Below are 17,357 nucleotides of genomic sequence, written 5' to 3' on the forward strand. Positions count from 1 at the left end.
ACTACTAATGATGTACAAGCATTTTTACCTACTCATTACTATCTTTGGGAAATAATCATGAAAAAATTTATCAGTCAAGTTTTTTTAGATAGTGCAACATAGTTTGAGTGTATTCCTTAGATAAAGTTGTAAACAAATTAGACAATGAGACATTCCCACCTTGATATAATTAAAAAGTATATTCTATGGCTTCAATTTTGCAGTTTTTTCTTCATATGTGCTTCACCTATTCGATTTGTATTAGGACATTTAAAGTTTTTGATTGAGAAAATACCTTTGTAAAATATCATAATTTTTAATGTAGTTCTCAGTCATAAAAGTCATCTAGAAGCCTGAATTTTTCACCGAGGAATAGTTGAAGCTTTTTTAAAATAAATTAATAGGGAGTGAGTTCCTTAAAAAGCACATATTACAGAATAATGATCATTCATTTACAAGTCTGAGAGCACAAATGAGTATTTGGCGGTTTTAACTGATTTGATGAATAATTTTTAAACTTTAATGAAATACTTCTCTTAACATGCCTGCATCATTTTGCAATGGCTTGAATATGACTATTCATGAGTATAACAGTGGGTAGATTTGCCTTTCTGGGCAACTTTTTGAATATATGTAACTAATCATTTTCTTTCATCTGGCTATGGCATTAGCATCATATGTGCTTAATCAAAAACGTGGATTTCAGGACTTACTGCTGTTTCTCAAGAAGTCATCAATACATTTAAATTTTCTCTATCTGTACACATTAGCAAAGAATTCACAGTATGAATGAATTCATCACTTTACAGTGAATTTTAACAACTTTTATACTAGAAATAATAATTACTTCTTTACATATTTGGTAATCTCTATAAGTAAAAGATGAATTGTTATTTGACATAGGCATTTAATGAATCATTTTGTTTGTTATATCCCTGAATCTCTCTGTCACCTGGTAGCAGGCTTGATAAATGTCTTACTAACTGCTTCAGCAGATCTGGACTCTGAAGTTAATTATAATCCTAAAAACATAATTCTAAAGTCTCAGCACTCTCATTCTGTGTCATTCTGTACATACACTTCAGCATCTATTTAAAAAATTTTATAGGCTATTTTTTGTGCTTTAACATGACAATTGTGGATTATTTATTAATTATGACCATTGTGACTAATCTTAGAACATATAATAAAGTAGATCTGTTTTCTTCACCAGTTCACAAAATCCAAAATTCTAATAAAATTCAAATTATTCCCACACTAATCTTTCTTTGCTGCTTGTAAACATTGGTAAAGGATTTTTAGGAAATATTTTAATTTAGTCTTCATACCTATCTAAAGACATGTAACTGATTTGATCACATTCCTCACTAGTGTCTCTACTTCTACAATTAAACATCCATAGTTTTGTTTTCTTTTGTTTTAGAGAGAAAGAGAGAGAGAGAAGAGTATGCATGTCTGAGCAGGGGGAGAGGATCAGAGGGAAAGGAAGAAAGGGAATCTTAAGTAAGCTCTACAACCATTTTGGAGCTGGATAAGAGGCTGGATCTCAGGACCCAGAGTTCATGATCTAAGCTGAAATCAAGAGTCAGAAGCTTGAGATGCTTTGCCTTCATCAGGCCATGATCCTGGGGATCCAAAATTGAGTCCCACATTGGGCTCCCTGCACGGAGCCTGCTTCTCCCTCTGCCTATGTCTCTGCCCCCTCTCTCTGTGTCTCTCATAAATAAATAAATTTTTAAACAAAAAAAGTCAGAAGCTTAACAGGCTGAACCACCCAGATACCTCAAACACCCATATTTTTAACCACTTACCTAGGACAGAATCTACAGAGTACAAAAATCATAAACAGGACCCAAGTCAGTTTGTTTCTTTTTCTTTCCCTTTTTTTAAAAAAAGGATTTTATTTATTTGAGAGAAAAAAAAGATAGTGAGAGACAGCATGAGCAGGGTGAGAGACAGAGGGAGCCCACTAAGCAGGGAATCCAACATAGGTCAGAACCCTGAGTTCATGACCTGGGCTGAAGGCAGATGCTTAACTGACTGAGCCACCCAGGAGCTACCCTCCCACCAATGAGTTTCATTCATTCATTCATTTATTTATTTATTTATTTATTTATTTATTTATTTATTTATTTATTTATTTATGATAGTCACAGAGAGAGAGAGAGAGAGAGAGGCAGAGACACAGGCAGAGGGAGAAGCAGGCTCCATGCACCGGGAGCCCGATGTGGGATTCGATCCCGGGTCTCCAGGATCATGCCCTGGGCCAAAGGCAGGCGCCAAACCGCTGCGCCACCCAGGATCCCCACCAATGAGTTTCTAATGTACTTTCCAGATCAGATGTGGTAGTTCTGATGCCTAAAATTATACATATTTCATATGTCAAATAATTGTCAATCTTTCAGAAATACATTTTCTAGCACGTTTCCCAATAAAAAGAGTAAAAGATAAACATGAAAATTCAGTGCCTTAAGGTCAAAATTAATGATCTGTATTACCATGTCACTGACAGGTATTTGTTGGCAGTTTCAGGAAGTGAAGTTATGAAACGTTCATGAGCACATCTTAAGTACTACAGTATACTTACAACTTGCAATTTTTGAATAAGTACTATTATGTTAACCCTGCCCTAATCAATAAAATCCATGGAATCACACATGAAAGCATTGTGTGCTAATTGCTTTCCTAATATAAATAATAGGGATCCCTGGGTGGCGCAGTGGTTTAGCGCCTGCCTTTGGCCCAGGGTGCGATCCTGGAGACCCGGGATCGAATCCCACGTCAGGCTCCCGGGATGGAGCCTGCTTCTCCCTCTGCCTGTGTCTCTGCTTCTCTCTCTCTCTGTCTATCATAAATAAATAAATAAATCTTTAAAAAAATATATTAAACATGTAACTTTGAAAATGCTTGTCATTGGAATATCTAAACTTATGTAGTATGTCATGAATAGTAATCTTTGCAAGTAAGAAAAAGAAAGAAGAGGAAGATTGAATGGCTAATAAAAGAAAATGAAAATGAATTTATTTCCCTTCCAGACAGGAAAACAAAAATTACTCCAACATTTCTTTACCCAACCAATTAAGTTGGTATAATTTTAAAACACCTACACTGTTGGGAAAAATGAGAAATCAGACATTTGTACTGCTCAGATACACATACATATGCACAAATATACATACCAAACTTCTTAGAACATATTTCAGTAATATCTATCTTGAAAAATACACTTAGTTCTGGCATAACAATCCAAGTTTTGAGAATCTAGCACATACAAAGAACCAGCACATTAAAAACAACATATATGAAGTTATTAATTTTAATACTTTTGAGTTGTTGAGATGAATAAAGTAAAATTAATGGCTCAGTGAACCTCCTTTGCAACCTCCTTCTAATGTGTTTCCTAATGTATCAGAGCCCACGACAGAAAAAGAACAGAAAAGAAGGCAGGAAGACAGGAAGGAAGGCAGTTTCTATTCCTATTTGTGAAAGTGTTCAAGATGCAAATTAGTTCAACCAATTGGAGATACAGTCATGCATATTATGGAAAATAGAACTGAGGTAAAAGGCATCTTTCTGATTCTTGGCTGCTTTCCTTAAGATTAGTTTTGTTTGTTTTCTCTCTATTGGCAAGTAAGGTCAAGAGATGTGAATATTGTATAGTCGCATTTTGGTGTCCATCTGCTAGCTGTGGATGTTGAGGCACTTTGGCATCAGCAGCAGTGGCTACAGTTTCCAGATCTGCACTTTCTGATCAATGCAGCAGTCATACGCTCAATACAGATCTAGAGGCAGCCTCAGATGTCATAGTTCCTATATTGGTCAATTTGAAAAACATTCCTGTAAGTCCAGCCTACATAACTCTGCCAGCTTTGCAAACTTGCCGAAATCTCTATATCCCTTTCTGCCTAACACAGAGGGATTTCTGTTTTCTACACTGTACTCTTACTGATATGATGGCAATTCATAGTGTATAATACTTGTATATTAAAAAAGTACATTAGGAACACCTGCGTGGCTCAGTCTGTTAAGTACTGGACTCTTGGTTTTGGCTTAGATCATGATCTCAAGGTCAGGAGATCAAGCTCTGCTTGTAGGGCTCTATGCTGTGTGGAGTTTGCCTGAGAGTCTCTCTCTCTTCCTCTCCTTCTCTCTTGCCCCTCCCCCACTCTGTCTCTAAAATACATAAATATATATTTTTTAAAAAGTACATTAGACTTATATCTAACAACCTTGAGGAATTTCACAATGCATTTTTAAGTAAAAGGGCAAGTTTACTAAGTGTATATTCGAAAACCTCTTTTTAAATTAAAAATCAAATAGTAAATTGTACAAGTACATATAATAACGTATTTACAGAAGCATAGAAAAATATGTGCAAGATGACATACTGTGCTGGTAATATAGGCTACTTCATGTGAGATCAGATATGGGGAGGAAATAGGTGTTAAAATAAATAGCTAAATCTTTGTATCTTTTTTTTATACCATTAGCCTCAGTGAACATGCTACTTAATAATATTTAGGAGAAAATTAAGTTAAGAAAGGCAGCACCTAGTCTATACTATCTCACTGTTTTATAAACTGGGTGAGTCATTAATAGAATGGAAATTACTGAGGATAGCTGTAAATAAAATAATGAAAAAATCAAGGTGGGAAAACATTCTGTATACTCTGTCACTGAAAAGAGAACTCATACAACATTGTAAATAATTAGTAATATAGGGGATTTATAATTGGCAATGTTTTAGACATGCATATTGAATAAAAATTAAATTTGAACACAAAATATAATTAAATACTTAAAATTATTAAAATCAAGTAAAGAATAAAATGTTTTTCTAAATGAATGACACTATATATATTCCCCCTTTAATCAACACATTAACCCCTAAGTCGTCTCTTGTAGATTATTAACATGTTAAATTAATATACACCTTGTTATTCAAATGAGAAAACTGAATCCCAAAAGGGGGTAATGTGCAGGTCACAACTAGAATATGGAGGAGAAATTTGAGTCTGATTTTGTGACAGCCTCTAAAACAGCATTTTAAATAAAGCGCTTTAAAGATTCTCAACCATACTACTCATTGGAGAAATGAAAATTTAAAATCACAGTGGGATAAATCCTCCAAAAGAACTATAATTAAAAATAAATAAAAGACAATATTAGATGATGGTGTTAATCTGAGGCTGGAACTCTCATACATGATGGTCTAAGTAGAAAAAAATGTATAACTATCTTAGAAAAAATTTTGGCATTATCTACTAAAATTGAACAGATGGGTTTTTTGGCCCAGCAATTCCCAACATAAATTAATACATAGTTCCAATGCATATATCAACTGCCTTAGTCTGAAAAACTAGATGGACTGAATGTCATTAACTGGAACAGGGGAAACTTCAGGTTTATAGAGAGGTTGGATATCTAAAATTCAATTTTAGAAAAGGTAAGCTCGAGATACCAACAAGACATCTAAGTGGAGACTGAATCATCAGTTACATATACATTAAGCTTTTTCTAAAAGACTAAGCCCTGGAATTCTCAAATGTTTGTGGAGTTTGGAGAAATATAGAAAAACCAGTGAAGGAAACCGAGAGCAAGTTTCCAAAAGAATAAGAAGAAGTAAGAATATGTGTTCTCTTGTGTTAGATGCCAAGAGAAAAGATTTCCAGAGATAAGAGTATAATCAACTTTAAGTGCTATATATAAGTTAATTAAAACAAGGACAAAGAAACAATGATTAGACTTAGCAATTTGGAAATCACTGTTGACCTAAATCAGAGATACTCTGTTTGAATGATGAGGGCAAAAAAGAAAATTGAAATGTGTCTAAGAAAGGATGAGATATTTTAACCAAATAAGATTTATTACAATAATGTGAAGTTCAACATTAGGAAACCCATCAACACAATTCTCTATACATATAAGAGACAATATGACATGAGCATCTCCCTGGATGCTAAAAAGACTCTTGACAAAATTTGACAACTGTTTCCAATTTAAAAAAATACTCCATAAATTGAAACTGATATTTTCTTAACATTACAAAATACACATTGAATCCTAAAGTCAGACTCTTATTTAAGGGAAAAAACTACCACTAATCCCACCAAGAGAAGAACACAGCAAGGATGCCAATGATCTCTACTACCATTTAACATTGTACTGGATATATTAACCAATGTAATCATATAAGAGATTAACAATTAAAAGTCATAAAAATAGCAAAGGGATAATAATATCCATATTTACAGTTGAAATAATAGCACCCTTGGAAAATCCAAAATAAACAATGATAAAATTACCATAAATAATTTAAAAATCAGTAAATTAGTAAAATATAAGTTAGCATTATTGATTTCATATACCCAAACATAACTAGTTATGAGAATTAATGAAAGATAAAACTTCCAATTAAAGTGCAACAAAATAACTAATTAGGCATAAACTTATCAAAAATATGGAGACCCTATTGAGAAAATCTTTTGAAAAAAATTTCTAAAAGAAACAAAAGAAGAACTGAACAAATAGAATGGTATCATCTTACGGGCTTAAAATAATACATACCTGTTATTTCATAGTTCTGTAGGACAGAATGCTAGTGGACTAAGTAAATACCCTGTTTAGAGTCTCAAAGCTGAAATGAAGTTTTCAGCAGGTCTGGGCTCCACTATAGAGACTCTAGGGAATGAGCCACTGCTAATCTCATTAAGATTATAGGTAGAATTCATTTTCCTTTCACATTTTCTATATGGCCCACTCCATTTTAAAGTCAGCAATGGCTGGTTGAGTGCTTATCATGCTCTGTGTGTCTTTGACTCCAGCTTCTGTTACATTTCCCTGATTTTTTCTATCCTCTTCCAAGAGGAAGAATAATCTTCTATAGCTCTCAGTTGCACTCTGTGGAATTTTATCCACCTGCTCGATGCTTGGTTCCACCACCTTCAGGGCTCTTGGTTTCACCATTTGAGTAATTCTTCCCTTTTTTTTAAGATTTTATTCATTTATTCATGAGAGAGAGAGAGAGAGAGAGAGAGAGGCAGAGAGACACAGGCAGAGACACAGGCAGTGAAGCAGGCTCCATGCAGGGAACCTGATGTGGGACTCAATCCCGGGACTCCAGGATCACGCCCTGGGCTGAACGCAGGTGCTAAACCACTTAGCCACCCAGGGATCCCCTCATTCTTCCCTTTTAATGAAAGATAGCACATATTTGCAGTGGGACAATTTTATCAACCTGCTTCCTGCCAGCATAATCATGAGATCCAACAGGTTTATTTTATTTTATATACTCTCAGCCTCTTTTAGTACACAAGGCAACATTTTGTTGATATAAAAATCACAACATTGTGGGTCCCTCATGTATACCAGGGATTCATTCCTTCATTCATTCGTATATATGTGTGTGCGTATGTATGTATATATATGTTATGTACATATGCATATTTACATATGTATAAAGCCTATATATGTTTATATATGTTTATGAATATGTACGTATGTGTGTGTGTCTGTATCCTATTAGATAGTGGGGAGAGGTCCAAAATATGTCTTAGATGAATAATCTCTTCTCAACTTTGGTTACACTGAAATAGTTGAGGGGCAATATCCTTATGTTTCCTTCTAGATTAAGAAATATGTGAATCACTTCACTTGAATTAAAAAAGAATTTCAATTAAAATTGATTAATAGTCATAAATTATACCCAAATATATTAACTAAAATTTTAGCAGTGACATAGAATATAGGCTTTTCCCCTAACATATATATATATATAAGCCACCCCTACAACTAGAAAATGATTGAATTTATAACCTTATAGCATTTTTATCATTTAAAGAATACTAATGAAAGTAACCAATATTTATAGTACTTAATACAGAGGAACTGTCTCTAAGAGAACTTATACTTCACAGTATAAGAAATCCAATGAATAGTTTTATCTAAAAGTTAATCATAAGGCATCAGATGCATACAAAATCATTATGGGAATAACTTTTCTTAGCTCTCCATATGACTCAAATTATTGGAAAATTTCCAAAATCTATCTCTTTTTACAACATAGATAATGTCTGTTTAAGACAAAGTCAAGGAATTTTTATTCTAAGGAATAAATAAATCAGAAATGATACTAAGGATGGAAAACTCTCTATACTTACAACACAAACACCAAGAATTATTATGTATGGTTGCTTTTTTGATTTTTTTTAATTTACGTTTTAAAAGTTAGTATGTGCATAAAAAGAAACTATAAACCCCAAAAGCAAGGAACAAAGTCATCCATATTCACAAACAGTTTACAGTTTGACTTCTAGGTCCCATGTGTGTATCTATACAACTAAGCATTTTAATGTAATTAAGATCATACAATGTATATGTTTTTTACACACCATGAATATTTATCATTTCAAAGTCCCAAAACTACAAGTATTTTGATAACTAAGAATAGACTACACCAACTCAATCTGAAAGAAAAAAATGTAATCCTGCCTTTCCTGGTGACAAAAAATGTCATAAAAGACAAAAATAGCAACTGGCTTCTCTATAAAGATAGTGGCAAAATTGCAATTAAAATACTGCATTCCCTTCATGTTCAATTAAAAATGAGACAAAGTAACAGAGTACACAAAGTATAATGCTTCTCAAAGAATTCATTATCCAATCTATACTATTAGCAAGGAGGTATGTTGCCACTAAATCACTTAGTATCTTTCTATAGTACAGCCAAAAGAGATGTACACACATTAACAGTTATCATTTAAATGTAAATATGAACACATTCACATACATCTCTCCCCCTATACTTCCTTGCACCCCTCTGCTGCCAACCTAACAAGTCCTGATGTAAATTTCTCAGAGACAGTTTAACAATTCCATGTCTAAGATGCTTCTTTCCTATCAATTATAACAAAAAGAAACCTATAAATTGGTTAATTCAATAGCTGTACATTTTATCTTTCATTGCACCTCAGGATATCTGAAAAGCTTAGATGTTACAAATAATGACCCTTGTCCACAATAAATACAGGTACTTTACAAAGACTTATCTATAATCTATAATTATAATCTAAAACTGTCTTCTAGATATGGAGATACTAGTTATAAGTCCTTCCCTTCACCCTTCCACTGCCCCCTCCACCATTTCAGTGACTAAGTAAAGCAAGACATCTAACTTTAGGAAGTGAATTAACAGACACCCCCTAAACAGTCCTTTCTAAAACCTAACAAAAGGGCACTTATAAAGCGACTATTTAACCATCCCTACTTTTTATATGGCTTCAGGCATTAGGACTTGTTTATCCTTTAATACATAGCAATATTAACTACAGTACACATACAGAACAATGGTTAGACAATCTGAACTTAGTTAAAGACTCATGGGCACAGAACCCACCCCACCCCCAGCCACTCAGTGAATAGTCAGCATATACTCCATGATATCAAGTTTAACAATTCTATTCCCAAGGGACGCCTGGGGGCTCAGCGGTTGAGCATCTGCCTTTGGCTCAGGTGTGATCCTGCATGGAGCCTGCTCCCCCCATCTGTGTGTGTGTGTGTGTGTGTGTGTGTGTGTGTGTGTCTCATGAATAAATAAATAAAAATCTTAAATAATAAAAATCCATTCTCCAAATACAATCATTCTTATGAATTAACAGAAGACTTAAAGGACAGGGAGCCCACTTCTCTCTCTGCCTATGTCTGTCTCTCTCTCCGTGTCTCTCATAAATAAATAAATAAATAAATAAATAAATAAATAAATAAATAAATAAATATCTTTAAAAAATTTCATTCCCAAAATACAATCATTCTTATGAATTAACAGAACACTTAAAGGATGTTACTTTAACTCTCTACTTTTGACCTGTTGTTCCCCTTTAAACATCTAGAAAACTAGATGTCTCAAGTAAGGATATATTTAGTTTGCCCACTGTAATATGTAGCAGCACTGAAGGAATACTCTGGCCTAGAATCCTTCCTCTTCCCATCTCTAGAAACCCAGGAGAAAGTATAAGTATCTGTAATGCTTAGAAAGAATTTTAACAATTTCATTTCCTCTAGTTGTTTTTAGAACAATCTTTCCTGTGAATTTAAACACAAAACTTACGTTCTCTGGTTTCTTTTCAGATATAAATCTTTCCGCCTTTTAAACACAAAGTGTACCCAATGTTTGTTTACTAACTACTTTTTCACACACTGGCAACCTTTTTTTTTTTTAAGATTTTATTTATTTATTCATGGGAAACACACACACACACACACACACAGAGGCAGAGACACAGGTAGAGGAAGAAGCAGGCTCCATGCAGGGAGCCCGATGTGGGACTCAATCCCAGGACTCTAGGATTACACCCTGGGCCGAAGGCAGATGCTCAACCACTGAGTGGCAACCTTTTTAACATCTAGAAAGATGAGATGTTGTAAATTAGGATTCATTTGTCCTTTATATGTACAATATAATATACACAGCCAAATAAAACAAAACGCAGACATAGGGGACAATGGTTAATCCTGCCTAACTATAAACATACTGGTATTAAGCACTTTGCTCTTTCTTCTCCATCTTCCCCTAACAAGTACAAATATTATACAATTTGTACTGCTCTGAGAGGTGGTATGATTATATTTAAAGTTATTAAAATTCTTTCAGATTTAAAGAAACAATGTATAACCTGACCAACATTTAAAGTTATAACATTAGGTAAAAAGTTAAAATAGTATAAACTCAGATCTTAAATTGTGAACAGCTGCCATACAAGTTCCTGTGACAACAACTCTACAACATTAATAATATGAAAGCCAAGAAGTTAAATTAATGAAAGTATTGTTGTTAAAAAAGTGAGTTAATTTTAGAACATGTAAAAATGCAGGCAAATCATTCAAGCCCTATGAGAAATAAAGGCATACGATTCTTCCTTAAACCTCTTATACCATAATTCAACTTCTTTTTGTACCACAATATTATTTTTGTTAAAATGAACAGCTATGTTAATATTTAAGTTTTAGAAATACTTACCATAGCTTTGATTATAATACTTAAAAACTGAAAACATCCTAAATGTTCAATAATAAAGGTCTAAGAAACTCTCAATTATTAAAATTATATTGTAAAATATAAGATACTTTGGATAAGTTTTTATCTAAGGAGAACCATGTCATCAATTACTGTATGCATATGATAATATAGATTTTTTAATCTAGCAAAGCCAGTTTATGCACAACAAAATATTAGGAGTGACCACATCTGGATAGTCAAGTATTAAATCAGTATTTTTTTCTACTCACATGAGTATATTCTAAGCTCTGATATACACACATTAAATATTTGTGCTATTCAAAAAATGCCTTAAAGTAATTTTAGCTAATAGTTTGTGTAATGACTCCTACCAGATTTTATGAGGGTTGTAAGGAAGAAAATAGGATCCTGTATTAGTAATTTCACTGTAGTGTGGTGGTGAAAGCCTGGCTGGTAGTTATCTGAAGTGAGAACACAGGAGAGAAATCTGAGAGAGTGAATATAGAAAATCCTTTCAAGAAGTTCTGCTTCAAAGTGTAAGAAGAAATTCAATTGTTGCTCTTAGGGAATGATTTAAAAACAAAAAACAAAAATATTAAGCATTCAAACAGAGAAATGAAAGGGAAAAAGGAACAGAATAAGCCTAAAGGAATAAGAAAATAAATCATAACTACAGAAGCATACATTAACATTTTTAGAAGTTGGAAATTGTAGAGTTATGAAATCTAAGGACCATCTTATTTTTTATTCTATTTTTAAAATTTGAAAATCTAATTTAAATAGTAAAAAATACATATACAGTTATTTAGAAATAAGAGATAAAGCATGAGAGCATTCTATATCATATCATAACAAATTCAAAATCTTAATCTACCTGGATTATTTCTAGGGCCATTAAATATTGCAAATTAACCTTAAGAAAAAATATATAGCCTGGTAAGACCAATCATGTGATGAAATAAAACAGCTTTCCATGGTAAATAAAACAGTAATTCAAACAATTAAAAAATATAAAAACATCAGAGTTATATTTTCACTAAGGTGTTTTATAAAACTTTCAAGAAAAAGCTATTTAAATCCACATTAATTCTTCAGGTAATAAGAAAGGAAGAAAAGCTTCACAATTCATTTTTAAAAGCTAGTATAATCCTGATAAGAAAATCTATCAAATATAGCACAAATTAAGAACACTGGAATACATACTAACTTATGAATATGGATGCAAAATCTTAAATAAAATACTTGCAAATCAAACTCAGCAGTAAATTAAAGGAACAATAAACCATAACCAAGCAGAGTCATCTCAAGAATTTAAAAAAGATTTAATATTAATATAATACATCACTTCAATAGGTCAAATGGGAAATTCTTTAAAATCTTCACAGATGCTCCCAAAGCAACATCTATTCCTGGTAAACTGTTTTTATAACCTAAGTATATTTTTAAAATCTTTTTAAAAATGATGATAAGCATATATTTGAAATCAACATTTAGATAGCATTAAGCACTTCTTTAAAATAAGAAATGAAATAAAGTCAGTTTCTAGATTTTTAAAATATTTTAGAAATAAGTCACACAGGGATTGAAATTTTATGATGAAAAAATCAACATTATGTACTTTCATAAATATTATCACATTTTACCCATATTATTATATTGAAACAATATCAAAAATTGCATTGTAGATTGGCTCTACCATGTAACAGCTTGTGTCCATCAAGAATTTACTCTCCCTCTTTAGACCAGTTTCTTATTTGGTAAGCTGTCACTGATAATTATTGGCTTACCTATTTTTAAGAAATAAGTTGCTTAATTCAGAAGATTTTAAGGTAAAATATGAATCAAAAAGTAAAACTGCTGGATGTTTTGTGGTTTTTGGATTTATACTATATACTCAATAAAGTAGTAATAAAACATTTCTACTAAAAAAATCAATATCTAAAAAAGAAAACAGAAGTATACATAATAAAGGAATTCACTTATTTACAACCTTTACCTGCAATCTGATTTATTTTAAAAAAGTATTATGTACCTGCCACTGTTCAGTAAAATATGAAAATCACAAAGATTTTCTAAATTTTTAAAAGCCATTTTTTTATTATCTCATGAAATGACTGGATAAAATGAAATGTAGATGGTTGTTTGTTTTTTTTAATAACACAAGAAACTAAGAGTTATGGATGATGAAATTATGTTCTAAACAAAATTCTGAACTGTGGTAGAAGTACATGTCAAAGAAAACATGAGAAAAGAATTTACAGAAAATCTGTACTTTTACATTTAAAAAGAATTTGATCTTGACAATATTTTTAAAGTCCTGAATCAATTTCATGGTGTTTTCTAGCCTACAAAAGCTACTGTTTATAGAAATGAGAAGGAAAAATGTGTTTTCATAGATACAATGACAACATAAATTTTTAAAAAGTATATGTTAATGAGGTAAAGACTAGACTGGAAGTATGATATGCCTTGAAACTTTAAAAAATCAGTTAGGTTGTATGTGCAATTAGGCAGCACAAATCTTTTACTTTTCTCTTGAACTAGAAGTTTCAATTGCATACCAAAAAATAATGCATGGAAGTGATGCACATCATTGCTTTTAATTGAGTGCTTAAAATGCACTCTTTGAAATTCTAGCTTAAAGGTTTTTATAATGTGGAAAATGCAGGAAAAATATTAATATATCTAAACTTAATCATGTTCTGATCTTCCTCAGGAAGTATGACAGTCCCCAAACGATTTCTATAATTGAAAAAATATTACTAACCTTATAAAATATGGTCGTAATATCTATCAGAAATAACATTTTGTTAAGGTCACACTTGCCATTTTAGAGATGATCAAAGAAATAAATTTATTGTTTGTAGGCTTGGTGAATGAATTTACCATTTCTGAAAACATTTTATTAACAATGATACTCTTTAAGATGACAAATTTCAGCATGATTAGGAAATTGAGATCGTAACTATTTGACAATACTATATAATATTGTAAAAATCATTGGTTGTGCTATATTTCCCTGATGTTTATAGTTGTCCCTAGAAAGAAATTATACATAAGAATGCTACATTCATTATTTTAAATCTTCACAGATTATCTTGAATGTATACACTGTACATTCCACACTTCACAAAATTCTTTCCAGGATCACACTGTGATGCTTCTTTTTCTCCACTTATTCCTCCTTCTCTCTTTCCTTTCCTTCTTCCTTTATCCTATATTCCCTACCTTCCCTCCTTTCCTTCCTTTCATTTATTCACCGGTTAACTCACTCATTCAGAAAGCATGAAATGCCTTTTGAGTGCCTGATTTGGCATTTTATTGAGTATCTAATATAGGACAGACATTGTGTATGTTACACAGAGGAAACAAAAATTACAACGCATCTCCTATCTTTGAAAACATTATAGTCTAAAAAGAAGTAGACAGGTAATCACTGACTTCAATAGTGTTGTCAGTACCAGTATGGAGGTAAACATAGAGTACAATTAGAGTACAAAGCAGACAGAAGAAAGTGAAAGACTGTTTCATCCAGAGTTAGAGGAAAAAGGGTAGCTATAAAGAAGTTGGAGAGAGAAACAAGGGCAAATCGAAGAGATACTTGCATTACTATTTAAGATCAGTTTCTTCTCATTCATTGTTCCCTTGTCATCCCCTCTAGCACTGTGGCCCAGTGTATTTTGGTTTAGTATTTTCAACCTTGCCTATTTCTGGATTCTTCTACATTGCCTATGCTGTGATGTAAGTCATGTCCATATTAATTTAGGTGCATATTCCCTACACTGCACGAATGAGAACAAAATAAAGACATTTTCAGGGAAACAAAATTTTGAAAATACCAAATCTACCTCACTAACTTGTAAAAGATACACTTTAGTTACAAAAAAAAAATAATGCAATTAGGAATGTTTTATAAACAAAAAGAGTTGTGTGCAAAATGTTACACTGGGAAAATGTAATCAAATATTTATTGTGTAAATTAATAAAAAATATCGTAATAGAAGGATTATTAAATAAGATAAGCAAAACATGATGGAAGATAAACTATGTATCAAGAAAAAATCATAAGGTCCTCAAACTGTCAGGAAGACATTAAAGATATTATGTTTCATAAGCAGTAAATAAAATATGTATTCCAAAACTTCTAAGAATTTATAGCTTAAAATATAATAATAAAATATATCATAAGCAAAAAACTTAATTCTAAACATTCTAAACTTAGTTTCATCTAAAATATGGCTACAAATTATATAAACCAGAAATAACAGAAAAACAGAAAAAGTAAGAAAAAAATTCACTATTACATTGAAATTTTTTAATGCAGCTCTCAGTAATTGATACATCAGTCAGAAAATAAATCAGAATAATAAAAGAATTAAATACGGGAATTAACACAGTTTACAAAATGAACCTATTTAGAATTGTACCCTGCTACACAGAAAAGATTTTTCCCAAATAAAATATTTATCCAAATTATCCATGTAGTAGGACAATAATTAAGCCTTCATAAATTTTAAATAATATCTACTATATAGACTACATCTATAAACAAATCAAAATTACATTAAAAATTTATTTTAAAAAATAACTGTACAATTCATTGACGATATAAGGACTAATTTATCTAGGATTAATCTCAGGTTGATTTCCCAGAGAGAGTTTGCCTTCTACAAAATTCCAAGGAACTGCTTAAGGTTCGATTTAGAAAAACTACCCAAATAAATAGACAGATAGATCATGTTTATGTTTAGGTATCCCCATCATAAAGATTTCATTTTTCAATCATATACTCCATAAATGAATATGATTCCAATCATAATTCCAATAAAACTTCTGAAGGAAATGAGTAAGATAACACTGAAATTTATATGGAAGGACAAAGGTCAAGAACAGCCTAAAACTCATAAGGAAACATTAAGACTGAAGGATTCACCATAATAAATAATCAAAACTCATTACAGAAGCTTAGTAATGTAGACATGAAGTATTGAGGTAAAGATGGTTAAGTAAACCAAACAAATAAAAAATAGAAAAGATCCACACATATATGGAAGCCTCACATGTGACAGAGATGGCACTGAATATTAATACATAAATACATTAAATTATATTGCAACAATTTGTTTTTTATTTAAGAAAGAAAATATAAAAATAAAATATAAAAAAGAAGAAAATGTAGTTGGAACCTCAACTTCACACTATATCCTTATATGAATTTCATATTGATTATGCTTCACATGTGGCAAGTGAAAATGCATTCCCAAAATTCTAGGTAGTTTCTTACTTCCAAACTTATAAGTAAAAGATATATGCAAAAATATCAGTTCTGAATTTTTTAATATAATTTCATCTAGAAGCATCATATAAATATGAAAAGCCAAATTTCAAAACATTTAGAATAAAGTACCAGAGAACATATTTTGACTTCAAGGTAGAAAAAAATTCTTAAATTCAGAAAAGCACAAAGGTCAAAGGAAAATATTTATAACTTTTACTAGACTAAAACTGAAGATTCTCTTCATCAGAAGTTACCATAAATGAAAGAAGACTGGATAAAACTATCTTCAATATATGTAACTTTAAAGTATTAAGTATTGATAATATACAACAAATTCATATAAATTAGTCAAAATATAATCACTCAACAAATGGAAAAATATCAGCAGCAGCCTTTTTACAAAAAAGAAAATACAAATGACCTCCAAAAAGCCATTAAACATGCTTAGTCTCACTCTTAATTATGAATTTTAAAAATTTAAGGAGACACAATTAAAGAGTATATAGATAGAAGTATATAAAGTATTATAATACAACGTGGCAATTGAAAAAAACATGCAATTTTAACTCTAACTAGAAATGTCAACTAGTACAGAATGTGTTTATTATTGTCTTGCACTATAGTATTATTTCTTTTAACCATTTTATCAATTTCTTTTACTATTACTTCTTTTACTATAGTGAATGAGATATGGCAGAAGAGGAAGTCAGGGAAGATGAGTCTTAGGGAGGGTCAGAGTGATACTAAGCCTAAGAGGACTCAACTTTCCATTCCTGATTTAAAGATGAAGGGAACCACCAACCTGGGAAGCAAGCAGCCTCTAAAAGCTGTGAATGATCCCAGGCCAATAGCCACCAAGGAAACAATGACTTCAGTTCTAAAATCGAGGAAACTGCATCTTGCCAAAACTAAATGAGCCTGACAGCAGATTCATCCTAAAGTCTCCAGAAAGAAATGCAGGGCTGCTAAAAGCTTGATTTCAGCCTGAGAAGACCCAGAATATAGAAACCAGCAAAGACATGACCCAGAGAAACCTCGAGATAATAAGTGGGTGTCATTTCAAGCTGCTAAAATTCTGGTAATTTG

General features: G+C 31.8%; 1 protein-coding gene across 10 annotated transcripts in view; it reads right to left on the reverse strand.

The window, feature by feature from the left end:
- CCDC178 (coiled-coil domain containing 178) overlaps positions 1-17,357 on the reverse strand; it is a 421,095-nt gene that overhangs the window by 298,151 nt on the left and 105,587 nt on the right. The window lies entirely within an intron of this gene.

Source organism: Canis aureus, chromosome 6 (genome assembly GCF_053574225.1).
Source record: "Canis aureus isolate CA01 chromosome 6, VMU_Caureus_v.1.0, whole genome shotgun sequence".
Lineage (NCBI taxonomy): Eukaryota > Metazoa > Chordata > Mammalia > Carnivora > Canidae > Canis > Canis aureus.